The sequence below is a fragment of the Hippocampus zosterae genome, chromosome 6 (assembly GCF_025434085.1).
Source record: "Hippocampus zosterae strain Florida chromosome 6, ASM2543408v3, whole genome shotgun sequence".
In the NCBI taxonomy this organism is placed as follows: Eukaryota; Metazoa; Chordata; class Actinopteri; order Syngnathiformes; family Syngnathidae; genus Hippocampus; species Hippocampus zosterae.
In genome coordinates this window covers 1291306-1305843 of record NC_067456.1, presented here as the reverse complement: position 1 = coordinate 1305843, position 14538 = coordinate 1291306, and the positions used below count along the sequence as shown (strand labels likewise).

The following is a 14538-nucleotide window of genomic DNA, read 5'->3' as shown; positions in this document are numbered from 1 at the left end:
ATTATTTTAAAAAGTTTAAAATGCACTATGACGAAAATAATGAAAATGTAATGTCAATTCAGAATAAAGTTGTACTTTTAAAGCTTGAGAGGATACAAAGTCATCTTGTAGCCATTTTAATTTTTTTCCTTTAATAGTTTTGGAGAACCATTTCCTCAGCGGTGCCTGTTAACAGATGACATGACGATCCCTCCCGTGTTGTTTACACTAGTTGAACTTCCCGTTTTGTTTTTTTTCCCCCGCGCCGTCGCCACTATTAAAAACCTGATCTTCGTTGACCTCCCGGCAAGCTTCAAATTCCAAAATGCAATATCTTTTCCAAGGCGGTCTTCAGATTGGATTACACGGCTCACCGTGCCATCCAATCAGCACATTTTTTTTGGGGGGGGGGGGGGGGTTTGGGGGTGATGATAATGGAATTAGATTTGGACGTGATGAGGGAACAGACAGATTTAAGGGAAATGACATTGCCGAATATCACGGCGTAACAGAGATTTTACAAAGGTTAAACCTATTAAAAAACATGTCGGACAAAGTCAGGATGTAATCGCAGTCAAGCCAGATTTTAAAAAAATAAGGTGAACATGAAAACAGTTCCATTTGTTTTTTTAGAAAGTTTAAATGGAGATTGAATCAAGATTTTTTTTTTAGACAGAAAATATTTACTTGGGAAAGTTTTGCTATTGTTCGAATAAAGTTTTGGAGATTAAGTTAATTTTTGGAGGGGGGGGGTATGACTTACAATGTTTGAGAGGGGGGAAAAAAAGTTACGGGAATCAAGTTGGCTTTTTCTTAAGTTGCGACTTTCTTCTTTTCTCAATCGTGGTCGCCACATGCCGTTGAGAAAAAAGTCTGGAATTACAAAAATAGAGATTGGAAAATAAATTGTTATCTAACAATAAAGTTCAATTTTTACTATAAAACGTTTTTTGAAATCAATCAAAATATCTATTTTTTTGGATTTTCAGATATTTTTAATCACAATTTAAAAAGGAAACCACCTTACTTTAAGAAGTGAATTTAAATCTTGTGCTCGTCTTGGCGCCACGTAGCATCTTGAACGAGCGTCTCGCACACTCTTTGCATCAGAATCAAAATGTTCGCATGGCGCTGTGCTAAATGCGTTTGGCAAGAAGCATCGCAGTAAAGCCAAACCTGCGCCAGCGTTCAGGCGATTATTCAGCCTCTGTGTAATTAGTCGCTGACGTTACTTTTAGCGCTCATTGATATGCATGCGCACTATGCTAATGCTAACGCACCTCTTGAACCCGACATTAGCATATCTAATTGCACACGCGCTGTTTGTCTAATTTAGCACCTCTTAAAATCACATTTTTTTTAAATTCAGCCATATTATATCTATTATAAATAAATTTTACATGTTTTTTTTTTAAGTTTCTGTAGTGCCTGAAGAACTCCTGGCTGCATTTTTTATTCATTTAAGGGTTGCTCCCTTGACACTCTGGAGGAGGTGGGCAACAGAAGGATGCTAACTAAGCTAAAAGCTATGATGGCCAGTCCCTCCCACACCCTCCAGCCCGCCCTGACAGCACTTGGTAGCTCCTTCAGCCAGAGACTGTTACACCCGCGCTGCAAGAAGGAGAGATACCGACGCTCATTCCTACCGACTGCTGTCAGGCTGATGAATAAAAAATAACAATCATAATAATAATAAAAATTAAATGATGTGAAGGTAAATTGTAAATAGTACTGCGATTTATCCATTTGTGTTCATATTGTATTTAATTGAAAGATGTTTGTTGTTTTTTTTTTCTTTCTACATACATTCTTGCTGCTGGAGGCTGTAAATTTCCCCAGTGTGGGACGAATAAAGGATATCTTATCTTATCTTATCTTATTTTACTAGTGGGTTTCAAGCATGGTTTAGGGTTTCAAATCTGGGTTGGGGTGTTAAAAATTTTTTTAAAAAATGTTTCAAACTAGCGTTTGAAGCCACGGTTAGGATTCCAAAGCCGTGTTTTTAAACTTGGGTTAGGGCTTGAAGGCAGGGTTGCGGTTTGAAATTAGGTTTATGTTTCAAGTCTGTGAAAGTTCCCAGCGAGGGTTCCTGCGGTTTCTTGGAAATGAGCGTTTGGAGCCAATTTGAAATGTTTTCTACAAGGTTTCACAGCTGGGCTTCAAAATAATGCTGGGTTTAAAAATTGGGATTTTAAGGCTGGGTTAGGGTTTCAAGTCAGTCTAGTTTGAAGTTTCAGCCTTGACTCCTCAGATTTTATATTTTTAAAAAAAAAAAAATATATATATATATATATATATAGACATCTGATGATGATCATAATGACAATGATGATGAAGATGTCATTGTTGGTGTCGGGGGTAGTGATGCTATTAGATTAGATTAGATATGGTAGCCCCCCCTCGCCCGCCCCCCCCCTCCCGCTCCCCTCCTAATCCTCTGACCCTTAACTAAAGTGATGTTTGAGCTCTTAATCTGCACCGCGCTCAGTAACTGAAACCACATTTGATGCATCCGCAGACAATGGGAGAGATCATTTTAATGGGGGGCATAGTGGTGGTGGTAGGGGGGGGGGGCAGTGGAGGAAATGTGTGTGGCGGGTGCGGGGGAAGGGGGTAGATTTGAGGGGAATAGGCAAAGACACGTTTTGCTTGTAATAAACTGAGCAGCATCCCGTTTGATGGGCGCTGACACCCACTGAAAGAAATTTGGAATGTAGATTTCAAAATGCCGCTTTAAAGAGCGGCTTTGTCTTTCAATTGGGGCTTCCAAGCCTGGGTGGGGCTTCCAAATTAGAGTTTCACAACCTTCCATCCATCTCCGCTTATTCTCACCGGGGTGGCAGGCGTGCCGGAGCCGATCCTAGCTGTCGAGGGGCAGTGGGCGGGGCAACACCCTGAACCGGTCGCCAGCCAATTGCCGATCTTTCGCGCTCACAATGACACTTTGGGATAATTTCAAGGGTCCAAGTAACCTGCCATGCATGTTTTTTGGGGGTTTTGGGGGGCGAGGGGGGGCTCGGAATACCCGCAGAAAACCCACGTAGCAACGGGGAGACTATGCAAACTCCATATACGCTATGGGTTTCAGGCCATGATTAGGGTTTGAAATTAGGGTTTCAAATCATTTATATGGTTTGAAATTTTTGTTTTGAACTCCAATTATGGTTCCAACCTGGATTAGGTTATCTTCGGGTTTTAAGACAGGTTTGAAGTTTCCAATTCATGATTCAAATCAAGGCTCAGGTTTGACATTCAGGTTTAAAGCCACCAGTTAAATCTTCACATTAGGGTTGAAATCTGAGTTTCAAATCTTCGGTTGGAGAGTCAAAACTTAAGGTTAAGGTTAAACATCGTGATTAACAAGAAAAAGGTGAACAAAAAAAAAATGTCAAGAAGAAGCCGGGCTCCAAAAGACACCGCAAGAGCGCCATTTTGATTTGAAGCAGCCATTTTAGGGTCATTTCGATTCCCATCCCGATATCCTTCAACGACGGAGCGCCAGAGATTTCATCGGACGGCTTGCAAATGTGAACCACATAAACTCGACAAAGAAGTTTAAGTGCGCGAGAAGCAAACGCTTAATCGGCGAAGCTCGTCAAACTGCCAACGGAGACGTTTGTCTTTATCGGAGCACTTTGAGCCGCCAACTTTGACTCCTTTTGCGTATCTCCAATGTCATCCAGTCCCCGCTCGGGCGCTCGCTTCTCATTGGCCGCCGTGCGCGACATCAACATCAATCTGCCCGCAACTGCTGCTTAAATGACTGTGTAACCTTTACGGCACCGTTAAAGAAAGATGTATCATTTCTGCATATAAAAAAAAAAGAGAAAGGGGGGGTTCGGGAGGGGGGGGCGGGGTCGTAAAAAGCCGGCAGTCTTTATGGGGAGAAGAGTCGCCGGCGGCGGCGGGCGTTTTTAATACCCGGTCAAAGAGCGGCGGCCTCCGGAGTCACTTTGTAAAAAAAGCCGCGCTGATATTTAACAAGATATTCGTCGAATTTGAACAGATTTCAAAATGGCTGCCAACAACAACAGATTGAGAGCCATAAAGGCAGCGGCACAGTCTCTTTTTTTTTTTTTTTTTTTTACAACCACCCGCCGACATTCTGTGCATAATGGAAATATTTAACAACGCCTTCCCCCCATTTATGGAGCAGCGGTGGCTGTAAATTACAGCGCGGAAGACACATCATCATCACTGCGGCCCCCGCCGTTAACTGCCTTATATTAAAAAGCTTTCCAGAGGGGAAGGAAGGGGGACTCGTGGCGTGGAGGACCCCAGCAAAACTCAATCTGCTGCCATCTTTAATGCCACCTTTTTTTTTATTATCGTGCCGGCATATGTCGGAAGGGCTACACAGGAGGACGCCAGCTACTGGCCAGCCAATCTATCGAAAATCCTGCCCCCCCCCCCACGAAGACATTGCGACAGATCATTTCGATGGCTTGTCTATCGTGACAAAGAACCACAAAAAAAAGTCTCAGGACGCAATGCCCATCAAAGACACTCGTTAGTCAGCAAATTTGCCTTGGAAGCGACCATTTGGGGGGGGGGGGGGGGCATTTCCAGGGCCCAAGCTCGCGAGCCAGTGGCACACACAAATATGCAACGCGACCATTTTTTTTTCTCCCTCCCTTTTATGGTCCGAGATGGGAAACCGTTTGGAAACCTTTGCCCCCCCCCCCACCCCCCGAGGGTTTTTTTTTTTTTCTTTGTGTTGCTGAGCTCGGCAAAAATACTTTTGACGGCGCCACCTTAGCTGAGCATATGCCACATTGTGTTTTAGGGACGGCGCGCTCGGTGTGGCGCAACATGCCGACAACGATGTCACAGGACATGCGTGAGCCGTCTCAAAGCGCAGGGTAAGCAAAAACGCACCAACAAGGACTCCGCGCAAGTTCACCTCACTCACAATGTGACCCACATCTGCAGGGGGGGGGGGGGGGGGGGGTCAGACGAGAGGGAAAAAAAAACAACATGGAGAATTTCACATCACGATTAATGCATGCTGTGAAAACGAGGCTTTTTTATTTTTTTAAAGGGAAAATAAAATAGCAACCCAGAGCTATTTGCAAAAACAACATTTTATATATATAAAAAGATAGATATAAATTTCATTATAATTTAATAGTATTTTAATAGTACTGACATCCATCAACGTAAACAAGGTCAGCAATAAATACTAAATAATTACATTTGTTTTATTCTGCAACTGCGCTTTAATGATCATGCATTAAATTCTACAGTACAAGCGTTAATTGTTTATTCACGGGTGTGTGTTAACTGCACCGACCCGAGTGTTTTCCGTGCACGAGTATAGTACCGCGCGGGTGCATTCATTCATTCATCTTCCGTACCGCTTGATCCTCACTAGGGTCGCGGGGGGTGCTGGAGCCCATCCCAGCCGTCTCCGGGCAGTAGGCGGGGCACACCCTCAATCGGTTGCCAGCCAATCGCAGGGCACACAGAAACGAACAACCATCCACGCTCACACTCACACCTAGGGACAATTTAGAGCGTCCAATCAGCCTGCCACGCATGTTTTTGGAATGTGGGAGGAAACCGGAGCACCCGGAGAAAACCCACGCAGGCCCGGGGACAACATGCAAACTCCACACAGGGAGGCCGGAGCTGGAATCGAACCCGGTACCTCTGCACTGTAAAGCCGACGTGCTAACCACTGGACTACCGGGCCGCCAACTGATATTAAATGACAACGTTTAAAATATTAAAGATGGCGGCCCGGTGGTCCAGTCGTTAGCGCGTCAACCTCACAGTGCAGAGGTTCAATCCCAGCTCCGTCCCTCCCTGTGTGGAGTTTGCATGTTCTCCCAGGGACCTGCGTGGGTTTTCTCCGGGTATTCCGCGAAATTCAAGATGGTCAAATATTCAAGTTACTTGGACAGCGTTGCGGCAGTATTTGGAGGTTTTAGACAAAGCCGCAGAACCCATCTTTAGAGTCACAACTAGCAAAAAGTTAGCGGCGGAAACGTCCAGCCACGTCTTGCCAACCGGCCAGCCCACCGGCCAGCCCACCTCAGTGCCCGTTTGTTTGTTCTACGCTAGGAGAGGAAGAAACCGCGGTCAGCACTTTAAAAGACGGACGGGGGGGGGGGGCAGGCGGTATGCCGGTGCATCTGCCCGCGGCGGAAATATTGACAGACATATTTCCCACAGCGCCGAGTCACGCCGGGATCATCACACGTGATTAGGGCAGAGGGGCTGCGGGGTGGGTGGGGGGGCGGGGGGGGGGGGGGCTTGGCTAGATCGGCTGTCGGTGACATCTGTCGCCGAGGTGATACAAGCTGTGACAAGGATGGGCCCAGACATGAAATCTTGAGCAGCTTATGAGCCGCGCTGACCGAGCGAGCTTGCGCGAAACTCCATCTGCTTCCTCGAGTCGCCGCGCGGCACTCGGGACGCGACTCCTCAAAGTGTTGGCTTCCGCGTCGCTTCGTTGCACAACACGCAGAAGCGGACAGAGCCGGAAGGAAATGGAGCTTTTCCGTTTGGAGGACACCTGGAAATTGCCAAAATGTATGCTTCGAAATAAAATGGCAGACTTCCTGCATCTTTGCGGGCATGGCTTCTTGAGACTTTTTTTTGTGGGTCTGCTTATGATAAACATGCCTACTAAATTTCATGTTGCTGAAAAAAATCTTATGGTTGAATTGCAAGACTTTTTTTGTGGGTTTACTCATGATAGATATGCTTTCCAAATTTGTTTGGGAATCGCAAGGGGTACCTGAAAAAAACGCTCCAAACCCAATTGGTCGCCTTGCCGTGTCCTTTCAGGCAGAGATGTTTTTGTGGCATGATATGTCTACCAAACCTAACTTCAGGGCTGAATCTTCATAAACTCTCGAGAAGGAGTTTTTGTCTTGAAAGGTGATCCTTCCATAATTGCTTGGCAGCCTTTCTGCGTCTATGCAGGCATGAATTCTTCAGACTTTTTTGTGGGTCAACTCTTGAGAGACAAACGTACCAAATTTTAAATTGCCCAGTAACGCTGGATCCAGGGTCTGAATCAGCCTCCGTCCCCAACACCCCCCCAAAAAAACCTGAGAGAGTTTTGTGGTTGAGTTCAAGAAGTTTCAAAAATCAGAGCTTCGAACCAAGTCGTCAGAAATCCGATGTCTTTACGATTACAGCTTCTTTTTTGGGTGAATCTATTCGTGAAAGAAATGCTTACATTTCATGTTGCAGAGTGAAACGTGCTCTGAATTTGAGTTATTTTGTGAAACAGTAGTTGACAAGCAGTCAACCAAACCGCAAAGCAGGTCAAAAACCGGTGCGCTTTGCGGTGTCACCAAGCAAAATGGCAGAGTTTTGGGGTCGACGGGTTCCCAAGCGGTCCTCCTGATGGGCGCTGCCAAAGGGACTCCAGCGACCACGTCGCAACCTCTGACGCTACCTCAGAATCCAGGAAATTTCCGGGTCAAGAGCCCCCCCGCCTGACGCTGACTTTGCGAGCGAAAGTCGGCGTAATCCACTGATGTCGCGTCTGCTACTACAAGCAGCTTGAAAAGATGGATTATTCATCCCGGCGTATGTAATTACACGGCTCGTCACAATGAGATGCGGATTAAGGAATTCATCACGGGGGCAAGAGATGAAAAGCATTTTTTCAATATGGAGATTTTTGGTTGTTTTCCCTCTCCAAACATTACCCTTCATTTCATCTCAAAGATCGTGCGCGCATCCGTAAACGTATGGCTTCGATTGCAAGTAAACGTTTTTTTTAAGGTGAAGTCCATTTTGGATGAAATGTGTCGATATTTCTCACAGAGATTTTCCGTGAAAAACTGCTTTCGTTTTGGCCCGGATGTTAACCGAATCAAACGGACTCATTTGTCTCGCATGCTGCCGCCTCTGATCTGAAACACGGACGCTTTGTTTTTCTCTTTAATCAAAAGGATGGCATTTAACTCGCATCACAGCGGTTCTCTATCCACATGAAACGGCCCATACTCAAATTTTCGCAACTTCAGTGGGATGAGTCGGCTTTGGAGGGCCCCTGGAAGAATCTAAAACGGGCCTCAAATGTTCATGTTGCGAGCCCAAGTGTCAGACTTAAGACATGGGGTTCCTGAGACTTTTTTGCGGGTCTACTTGTGATTGACACAGACAAAATTTCACTTTGCTGCTTTTTGTGGGTCTACTCGTGATTGGCAGGCAAAATTTCTCTTTGCTCCTTTTTTGTGTATCTACTTGCAATTGACACAAACCAAATTTCACTTTGCTACTTTTTTGTGTGTCTACTCGCAATTGACACAAACCAAATGTCACTTTGGTACTTTTTTGTGGGTCTACTCGCGATTGACACAAACCAAATTTCACTTTGCTACTTTTTTGTGGGTCGACTCGCGATTGACACAAACCAAATTTCACTTTGCTACCTTTTGGAGGGTCTACTAACGATTGACACAAACCAAATTTCACTTTGCTACCTTTTGGAGGGTCTACTAACGATGGACACAAACCAAATTTCATTTTGCTACTTTTTTGTGGGTCTACTCGCGATTGACACAAACCAAATTTAACTTTGGTACTTTTTTGTGGCTCGACTCGCGATTGACACAAACCAAATTTCACATTGCCAAGTTTAACAGGCTTCGGGTGCTGAATTTTCAAAAACGAATATCTAGGACAATTGGAAATATCAGAAATGGCCGTAAAGGGCCGACTCTGACCAAATTGGACCACATTCTCTCGAATCTCGGGGGTGCTTTTGGTTTAGTTTTTGTCGAAAGTCAGACAACTGCGGCACGGGAAATCGGAACACGCGTTAAATGTCGCAGCCACGTTTAGGATGTTACGCGTTTCGGTGGTGCGGCTTGCCCGTTGATCCCCGTAAGCTCATTTTGGGCGCGCGGCGGGGTGACGGCGCCGGCTGAAATCACTGCGCGAGGCCCTGCGTCTTTGTCACCAAACACGACGTAGCAAACAATTTATGACTATTAAGCGTGTCGGCACATATTATGACAAACAACACATGCTCCGTTATGCCAGCTGGTGTAATGATGTGGTAATGCCGGACTCATTAACTCCGGCGCACACTTTACGGCGGCCTTCCTTTTTATGACGGCGGAATTAATTGATTCACACATGCATTAAAGGCAAAATAAGTGGAATGGAAATGCAGGCTGAAAATCTGTCATAAACATTGACGCGGCGGTGGCCCATCACTCACGCAAACGGCCGCTCGTAGAGCGTCTATGTGCGCATCCGCCGTAAACGAGCCTTCCCTGGCAAACATTCACACTTTCATCAAAGAAAAAAAATCTTTTGTCCTCATGGATATCATTTTGTTTATTTGTTCATCTGTGCTGACGGAATTGAAACAAGACGCGATAGGAAGGGATTGATTTGGGAATAAATCGCTTCGCCTCCGGATGACTGCCTCGTCTTTGTTGCGTGTCTCCGCCACATGCATTGACCAAAAAAACAACAAACAAAAAAAAAAACAATTTACTGTCACCCACTTGTCTACTCTTTGTGGTTCAAATTTGGTGGTAATGGAAAAAAAATGAGCACAATGAGTCAGCTGTCCCTTTCTCGAGGACCCCAAAATGGCCAAAATAGCTGCTTCAAATCAAAATGGCTGCCTTGTGTGCCCTTTGAGGCATGGCTTCCGAAGACTTTTTTTTGTGGGTTTTGGTTCACATAGAACATCGAGCGTTTTTACAAAATGTTTAGTAGGGTTGGGAGGCAGAATTTTCAAAAACATGTTCAACATGTCCCTAGTTTCTTTTCGGGCATGGCTTCCTGAGACTTTTTTGTGGGTCACATGGACATGGCACCCAAATTTTGAATGGGTAACTGAAGTTGGCGGTGGGGCGGGGGGGGGGGGGTTCCTGGAAAGGCCCTCTTCAAACTTAAACCCCTGCCTTCTGTCTCGCTCCAGGTGTGGCTCCATGAGACTTTTTTGTGTCTTCTCATAACGGACATGTCGACAAAATTTTACGTTGCTCAGTAAAACCCAGCCTCGGGGGCTGGATTTTCAAAAACTTGCTTGAGTTTGTGTTTGAAGGGCAACAGGAAACAGCCAAAAAACGAGCCCTGGCCTCTTGAGGCTTATTTATTTTTCATTTTTCTTCTTTTTTTTTTTTTTGTGGCTTTTCTCGTGAGGCCTACCAAAATCAGTGTTGCTATTTGAGACTAGCTTTGGCGGTTGAATTTCCTTTTCAAGCATACAAGAGAGACCGAGAGAGAGACCGGTGTTGAAGTCTTGGCCTACGAAGGCGCTATGAAGTAATAAAATAAATAAAAAAAGATCCCTCGCTCTGCCGCGAAGACAATGTCGTGGCGCTACGAGATCGACGGCTTCAATCAGCGCAGCACATTCAAACAATCACGTCGACTTTGCGCTAACGGCCTCCGCGGCTGATTTACAGCCTCGTTACGGAGATGACTTTTCAGCCCTTTGTCAACATTCCGCCATGCATTGCTTTTCCTTTTTTAATCATCCGAAGTCAGGCGGAGGTTCATAACGGCGCTCACAGCGAAGCTCAACAACTCGCTCGGAGCATATTTGCATCCTACTCAACGTTTGCGATGTCGAAAGGCCGATGATCTCTCGTGGACATGTTTTATGGTCTCTAATTTCTGTCGCCACCATGATCTGGCAAAAATAATTTCAAGGTGTCGTCATGGCAATTTGACATCGAAACAAGTGAGAAACGGAAGTAACTGCACCATCGAATGTTGACCGGTTATTTTGCGGGTAAGCAAAGTTTCACGCACATGCGCCCGTCTGTACCTTCACCCCAGAGCGCAAGACGCGGGGAGGGGTGGGGGGTGGGGGGTTAGGCTCCCTCGACAGATCTGTGAACGGTGTTTTTTTGTTTTTTATTTCTTAAATACATCTCTTTTTTTTTTATAAACACTTTTGTTGTCTCGCTTTCCCTGGACAAGACATTTGCGTCCTGTTCAACGTTCGATGATCTTCAAAGTCCATCATTTGCATTCCAAGTAACGGTCGATTGTCTTTGATGGGGTCTGATATCTAAATTGCATCCTGGAAATCCTGGAAAGTGGAAATCCCGCCACGTTTTTGTCGACAATTACAGTTTTGCGTTTTTTTTTCTCTCCCCGCCCCTTTCTCGAGATTAATCTCCATCCAAGAGAGTGCTAAAAGCTAGGCTAACAGCTGGGACCGCTAAGGAAGCAGGTGACACGCACACACACACACACACACACGCGCGCTTTGCTCAAATTGCTCCGTGAGGAGTCTTCATAAATAATCTTGCGGCAATCTGCCTCTCGCCGCACTCTCTTATTATTAATTACTTTTAGGGCCAAAATCAAACATCTGTCATGCTAGAATATACAAATTAATTATGCAGCTTCTCCCCATCAACATCCATATAACCTTGCAGCGTGTTCCTCGGCGCGCCGTGGCCGACTTGCGAGCTGCCAAGCAGGAAGTATCTGAGTTTTTTTTTTTACTAAAAATGTAATCGAAATTATTCTGTATCCCGCCCCCCCCCCCAAAAAAAAAATTTAGATCAACCACTCGCGGCAGTGGTGTTGTTTTGATTACGCAGAATTACAACTGGCACGTGGAGTAAACGGAACATCTTGAAATCATCCGGAAAAGTCCATGAAAACGTTCACAATTCTCCAAAGATTTGTTGGTGACAGCCAACGACCGCGTTGTGATGACAAAAGATTCTGGAAAAATCCATCTTCCAAATGAGAGGGGGCGGGGTCAGGCTAAGGCCCGTTTCTCAAAAAGATCAGCTTTGAAAAATCAAAGATTCCTGGAAAACACGCGAGTCATCTCAGAAGGCGTCCCACTCGGTGATTCAACGTTTTCGCACGTCAAAGTAAGAAATGTCGCGCGCCGAACCCCCCCCCCTTTTTTTTTTTACGGATGAATCACGATGCGGCGGCGGTGAAATGATGAAGCGTGTGTTTCATAACGTTCGTGGCAATATGTCAACATGTTCCTTAGCTCCCCTGGTGGTGAACAGATGGGTCCTTTTACTTTTTTCTTTTTTTTGGGGGGGGGGGGGGATCTTTAAGCCACCTGCCGCTCTCATTATTGATGCTCGCAGGAGGCGGCGGCGGCGTATTGGCACGAGCGGCCGCACGTCAACATATTGACATCATGTTCAAGGGGAACTTCATCATTACTTAAAAAAAAGGGGGGGGGGGTTGGGGAGGGTGGCGGGTTGTTGGTGGTGTTTGGTGTCCAGGGGTGCGGGGGGCCGGCGGCTCTATGCCCACAACTCAGATGCCGCTGCCGTGCTTTGGTTTCGCCGCGTTCAAACTTCCCGCCGAGTGACTCTCGCTGCCGCCGATACCAAGTACCGATACCTCACACTGTGTCAAATTTCATTGAAGACAATAATTTAAAAAATGCTGACCTTTCTTTGCAGCGCAGAAGATGAATCGCTCGTGTGTCAAACGGCCGTCGGATAGTGCTGGGGAGGACTCAGGAGGTCAGTCGGTGGCTGGTATGGGCAGGATCCACCTGTACCGAAAAATAAGGTTAAAACCGATACCTGACATCGTCCATATTCCTAATTAATAATAAATATGATGAAATGCGCAAAAAACCTGAGCTTATTCTTGAATAAGGTCTTACATGCGGGCGGGGCCGATTTCAAAGGCTTAGGGGAGCCTTATCTGCCCGTTTAAGGACGCAAACGAGAGCGTTGAGGCGCTCAGACAATGGCGCCTGAATCAGGAAGCGGCGTCAGGATTAGAGACGCGGCGGCGGCGGCGGCACTAATTACAGAGCCGAGACTGACGCAGACTGGGGACAGACGGAAGGGAAATGACCACAAAAGCTTCCGCCGCTTTCATCTCGAACAAAGTTTTCATGCCCTCGCGGATCCCCGGCGACGAGCGCTCGGTACGGTTTTGACGGCCCGCTCGCTTTTAAGTTGACGCCGATGCGCTCGGGCACCAAAGGACTTTTTAACGGGGCAAAACTTTTTGTTTTGATTGGCACCAAAATGTAGTGGATAAGGGTTCAAACAAAAGGTAGCGGATCAAGACAATCTTTGGGTTTCGAGCTTGCGTTCGGGTTTCAAATTAGGATTTGAAGGTTAGGGTTGGAAATTACAGTGTGATATCCCAAGTGCGGGGTGTCAAATTAGGGTTCAAAGTCTGGGTTCAAGTTTCAAAATTGGTTGAGTTTCAAATTCACAAATGTTCGGGTTCCAAATATTAGTTTGAAGAAAATGTCTGGGCTAAAAATCAGGGTCAAGTTTCAAAATTGGTTGAGTTTCAAATTCACAAATGTTCGGGTTCCAAATATTCGGTTTCCATTTATTGTGTCAAATTTAGGGTTTAAAATTCAGGTTTCACACAAGAGTTTGGGTTTCAAATTAGGATTTGAAGGTTAGGGTTGGAAATTACAGTGTGATCCCAAGTGTGGGGTGTCAAATTAGGGTTCAAAGTCTGGGTTCAAGTTTCAAAATTGGTTGAATTTCAAATTCACAAATGTTCGGGTTCCAAATATTCGGTTTCCATTTATTGTGTCAAATTTAGGGTTTAAAATTCAGGTTTCACACAAGAGTTTGGGTTTCAAATTAGGATTTGAAGGTTAGGGTTGGAAATTACAGTGTGATCCCAAGTGTGGGGTGTCAAATTAGGGTTCAAAGTCTGGGTTCAAGTTTCAAAATTGGTTGAGTTTCAAATTCAAAAATGTTCGGGTTCCAAATATTTGGTTTCCATTTATTGTGTCAAATTTAGGGTTTAAAATTCAGGTTTTACACAAGAGTTTGGGTTTCAAATTAGGGTTTGAAGGTTAGGGTTGGAAATTACAGTGTGATCTCAAGTGTGGGGTGTCAAATTAGGGTTCAAAGTCTGGGTTCAAGTTTCAAAATTGGTCGAGTTTCAAATTCACAAATGCTCGGGTTCCAAATATTCGGTTTCCATTTATAGTGTCAAATTTAGGGTTTAAAATTCAGGTTTCACACAAGAGTTTGGGTTTCAAATTAGGATTTGAAGGTTAGGGTTGGAAATTACAGTGCGATATCCCAAGTGTGGGGTGTCAAATTAGGGTTCAAAGTCTGGGTTCAAGTTTCAAAATCGGTCGAATTTCAAATTCACAAATGTTCGGGTTCCAAATATTAGTTTGAAGAAAATGTCTGGGCTAAAAATCAGGGTTTCAGATCAATCTTTGAGTTTCAATCCCGGGATACGGTTTCCATTTATTGTGTCAAATTTAGGGTTTAAAAATTCAGGTTTCACACAAGAGTTTTGGTTTCAAATTACTCTGGGGTTTCAGGCCAATTGGAGGGTTTCAACGTTTGGGGAGTGTTTTAAACAAGGTTCATGAATTCAAATTAGGGTTTCAAGACTCGGTTAGAGTTTCAACAAAATGTTAGGCTTTTAAATTAGAGTGTAAAGACAAGGTTAGGGTTTCAAATTACGGTCTGGATTAGACTTTCAAATATGAGTTTGTGTCCGGGCCCACTGGCGAGGTTTAGAAACCAGATTCCGGCTTTGGTTCCAGTTTTGACGGCTGGGGAGGGCGATCCATCATTGCAATCGACCGAGCCGATCAAAGTAGGCCCGCAATCACTCCTTTTGGCCAAC

The 14538-nt window shown here is 45.1% G+C and overlaps 1 long non-coding RNA gene across 1 annotated transcript in view; it reads right to left on the bottom strand.

The window, feature by feature from the left end:
• LOC127602793 (uncharacterized) overlaps positions 1 to 13192 on the bottom strand; it is a 51319-nt gene extending 38127 nt beyond the window's left edge. Inside the window, exon 1 of the long non-coding RNA XR_007962873.1 lies at positions 12354 to 13192. This is a non-coding gene — a long non-coding RNA (uncharacterized LOC127602793). The remainder of the gene's footprint in view (positions 1 to 12353) is intronic.
• Between the last annotated feature and the right edge of the window lie 1346 nt (positions 13193 to 14538).